This window comes from Rhinichthys klamathensis, unplaced genomic scaffold (assembly GCF_029890125.1).
Source record: "Rhinichthys klamathensis goyatoka isolate OS25496 unplaced genomic scaffold, OSU_Roscu_1.1 h1tg000011l_1, whole genome shotgun sequence".
NCBI classification, from domain to species: Eukaryota; Metazoa; Chordata; class Actinopteri; order Cypriniformes; family Leuciscidae; genus Rhinichthys; species Rhinichthys klamathensis.
In genome coordinates, this window is record NW_026606564.1 from 9,908,878 (window position 1) to 9,913,425 (window position 4,548).

The 4,548-nt window shown below is 34.9% G+C and overlaps 1 non-coding gene across 1 annotated transcript; it reads left to right on the forward strand.

Annotated features, from left to right (window-relative positions):
* Positions 1–4,223: 4,223 nt before the first annotated feature.
* Positions 4,224–4,342, forward strand: LOC130102004 (5S ribosomal RNA). The gene has a single exon (XR_008809094.1). It is a non-coding gene; the product is annotated as a 5S ribosomal RNA (ribosomal RNA).
* Positions 4,343–4,548: the final 206 nt, after the last annotated feature.

The window sequence follows — 4,548 nt, forward strand, 5'->3', positions numbered from 1 at the left end:
GCATAAACAAACAACACATAAAAGCAACTAATACAGATACTAGTCCAACCTCTCAAAAGCTAAAGACAAGAAATATTTTTTAACACAAGCTATAAATACATTTAAAAGAGTGATCTCTCTTAGTTCAAGAGGCAGACTATTCCAAAGACTCGGATCCGCAACAGCAAAGGCCTGATCACCTTTTAACTTGAAATGAGATCGAGGGACAGAAAGCAATGACTTATTATTTGATCTTAAAGACCTAGGTGCTTGATGAGGAGCAATAAGCTCAGATACATAAGCAGGAGCTATCCCATACACTGCTTTAAAAACATACAGCAGAGTTATATATTTTATCCTGAAATCCATTGGTAGCCACCTGAGAGAAGCTAAAATAGGAGAAATGTGATGACTTTTCTTAGCACCCACCAGCAGCCGTGCTGCCGCATTCTGAACTAATTGCAAGCGTAATATAGTAACACATACAAAACATTGCAATAGTCAAGGCGGGACAGAACAAGGGCATTAATAACCTTTTCTAAATCTTATCTCAACGTTTTAAACGTGCAATAGTCCTAATCTGGAAAAAGCAACTCATAACCACGGCATTAATCTGCTTATCATATTTCAGCTTTGGGTCAAACACAACACCTACATTTTTTACTTGGTCATGGCAATAGTCGGACCATGTGCCAAAATATGTTGCAATATCGAAGCGTCCTCTAGCAGGGCCAAAAAGCATAATCTCATAATCATAATCTTTTACTTTGGTTTAACTGAACCAAATTATGGATCTTAACCTCCTCCAGACATGCCAACAGTGAGTTAGAACCACAATTCTCTCCTGATTTCAAAGGTAGATAAATTTGTGTATCGTCGGCGTACAAATGGTAAGACATGACTTTTTTTTTTTTTTTTTTATCGAACCCAGGGGCAACATGTACAAATAAAATAAAATTGGGCCAATAACAGAACCCTGAGGAACCCCACAAGTGACAGTTACCATACTTAGATGTTTCTAAGTAAAGCATACACTTTAAAAGTGTGGTTTAATTCAGTGTTATCTTGTTTAAGAAAAAAGTTAATTTTGTTAAATTTACTTAACTTATTTAAGTAGATGTTACTTGATTCTATATGTGAAATTAAATAAAATTAAGTAATATTTACTTAATTACTTCAATTAAATGTTAAGTGTCATTTAAATGCCAAATGAATAATGAGTCAATAGTAAGTAGATTTTACTTGATAATAACAGGTAAGTTGTACAGAGCAGTAGCAGTAAAATTTACTTAAAATATGTTAGTGCAAATTGTAACGAGGAGTAAATCCTACAAGTAATTTTTTTTCAGTGTGCTATTTAAAGAGTAGACAAAGTATGATACAATTTCCAGTGATAAAACCACTCTAAAGCCCGGTCTTGTGTTGTATGTCTCAATAATCAGTCTTTGTTATTGTTTTATCAACTTTATTAACAACTCTTAACTACATGTTCGCTCACGTAACTATCACATCTTGTTCTCACCCCCATTCTCGTGATATCACTACACTACACCTGGTTCACACTGCCAGTGACACACAGCAACAAAGCGACACGATCGCATATTTTTCAATGGAGAGCTGGCGATTTCCGGCAGCAACGGTCAGTTGGCGACTGGATGTAGGCGTGTCCAATAATGCGACAAATTTGAGATAGGTTTAACTTTATACAACTGAAGGGTGACTTTCGAGAGTGACAACCAACAGGAGTGAAACCAGTGTCTTCATATTTCAAACAATTCAAAACTGTCTCAGCATAATCCATTATTTATCGGCTTTAATATATTGGCCAAATTTACTTACCGGGCCTATAACGATTTCAATAGGCCCGATAAGTAAAAAAAAAAATATTTGTGAAAAATTATAAAACAAATGTAATTTCTACATGAAAAATGTAGTTCAGGCAAGAATAAAAAAATAAATAAAGTAAATCCTATTCAAGCTTGTGGAAATTAAAGCGTTAATCTCAACGATATAAATTAAGTAAAACATACTCAACTTTTCTAATACGGGTGTTCCCATCATGCACTTGGGCATGAACTGTACATTTAAAATGAACATATATCTGCTGATAACGATATATTGTCCGTCCCTATTCAATATCTAATGAATGTTTAAATAAATCTGTAATGTTTTTATGACAGCCACCATTTAAATGTTTATATTTTAAAAAAACGAGTAGAAATATAATTGTCAAGTCACCTTTATTTATATAGTGTTTTTTTTTTTTACAATGCAGATTGTTTCAAAGCAGTTTTACAGTGAAATTCAGGAAAATAATGGAACAAAGTTTGTTTCTGCTGTACACCAGATCTAGAAGAAAATAGTGTCATAGATCCACTTCAAATGTTGACTACTGTATTTTTAAAATATTAATCTTACAATCACTCACGTGCCTGCAAAAATGTTTTTTTTTTAAAATTTATATACCAATTTAATTTAATTGGTAACAGTTTTATTTATCTAATTGAATTTAAGTAAATGTAAAAATTTGACATAAAAGATGATGCATGCATATAAGGATAAAAAAAATCCCACTAAAAAAACAATCAACTGAGAGTGGCAAATAATTGCTGTGTAATGACCAACTCACAGAAAATGAAAATCTTTAGAAGTCAGCCCTCCATGACACCCAAGATACCAGAAAAGATATCCAATTTATTGTTATCAACAAAATCCCAGAAAATATTGAGATATAATTTTTGTCAATTTTGCAACCACTGTAGAGTCTGCAGAGTTTGACATTCAGAATTCTTTAGACTACAAAAGGCAATATTGCATGTCGCTCTTTATGACTAGTGAATTCAGCTGAAACAGTCCTCTGGTCCGAAATCTGTTTTTGTTTATTCATAGCGACTGCACAACTTTTTATGGATTTAAAATTATTTTATTTTTTTGCTTCCGAGTTGTTATAAAAAAAAAAAACACACAACAATTTCAGACCGGAGTAATAAGATTTTCAGTTTCCCAGAGATGTACTCACTGAAATCATCTCGTACTCATGTACTCACTCGGCAGTCATAGGCCTATATTATATTTAGTCCAGTGCAGAGGTCATTTTTAGGTTGAAATAATTAGGTGATTATTTTAACTCACAACAGTTAACGTTATAGCAGTTAAAAAGAAGTTGCTACTTAACCAGGCTTTCCCCCCACATAACTTGAGAAAGGGAAGTTCAAGGATTTAATTTACTCTCCATATTAAGTGTGACAGGTAAGAATAAAGTGATGTCAGTTCATAAAGTTATAATAACGTTAGACCGTTTCCAGGAGGTACACATAACGTAAGTTATCAATGAAATAAGTGAATTCAGCAAATAAATGTAATTGTACTAAAATGTAAATGTTGGACAATAAATATATAACAGCAATAGAATAGCTTTACAGTAAACTTTTTTTTTTTTTTTTTGCAGTACTATCTTATATTAATGACCGTTAAAGCAAGACTATGTAAACAAAAAAACACAGCCACTGTCCAAAGTGGCAATTATATGATAACGGACACAGCAATGCATCATGTTAAGATCATCATGTTTGTAGCATAATCCAGGGGATTAAAACGTACAAAATATATTTCAGGCCTAGTGGAGTTGATAACTAATAATAGTAGTAATTAAATGTGTAAAGTTGCATAAAATGGAAATACTCACTAATGCAAGAAAAAACTACCTCAAAAAACTGTTATCTGTGCTGTTGTCCAGTAACTCCAGTTGGAATTTTCACCCCAAAATGGCGGCCGCGCTACCGAAGCGCCACCTAGTGGCTGTTACCAAAAAAGCATCAGAGTTTCGCCTCTTGTTCTTCTACACTCTTTGGTGGAGCTTGGACTAATCTGTAAAAATATGATGAATTGACGGGGCTGTTAATTGCATTCTGATTGATCCGTTTCTTTTAATCTTCTAGTTCAGAGTTTCCTAATGGGGGTTTGTGACGAATCGTAAGGGACTGTGAGCTGATGAAAAGATAAGAATTAAACGGAATATAAACATATATTAAATGTGGCTGCGGAACTAATCGGCATAGTCTAAAATGGAGACAGCTTTCATTGAATCGAGAATTTGTATTAAAAAAAAAAGTTTATAAAGACATTAAAACACTTGGTGGTGGCTGTTTGTCTTGCAGCTGCAGCCCGGGACACGTGTGTTTGTGTGTATGTGGGCCGAGCCTCCTGTCTGTTCTTTAAATATCTCTCTATCGGCTGAGATTCTCGCTTACGGCCATACCACCCTGAACACGCCCGATCTCGTCCGATCTCGGAAGCTAAGCAGGGTCGGGCCTGGTTAGTACTTGGATGGGAGACCGCCTGGGAATACCAGGTGCTGTAAGCTTTTGCTTTATCAATTCACTAATACACTTCATGGCTCGGCTCCCATGGTTCTTCCTTTATCCTTTTCAATTCAATTGCTTAATTTATTAGTCTTTCATGTTGCTTTCTCTCTGCTTTCGGTGTGGTAAAGGACAGCTCAGCCTCGCCACTCTCTCTTTCTCCTCCAGGGGGCGATCGACAGGCTTTTCTCTCTCAGTCTACAAGCAA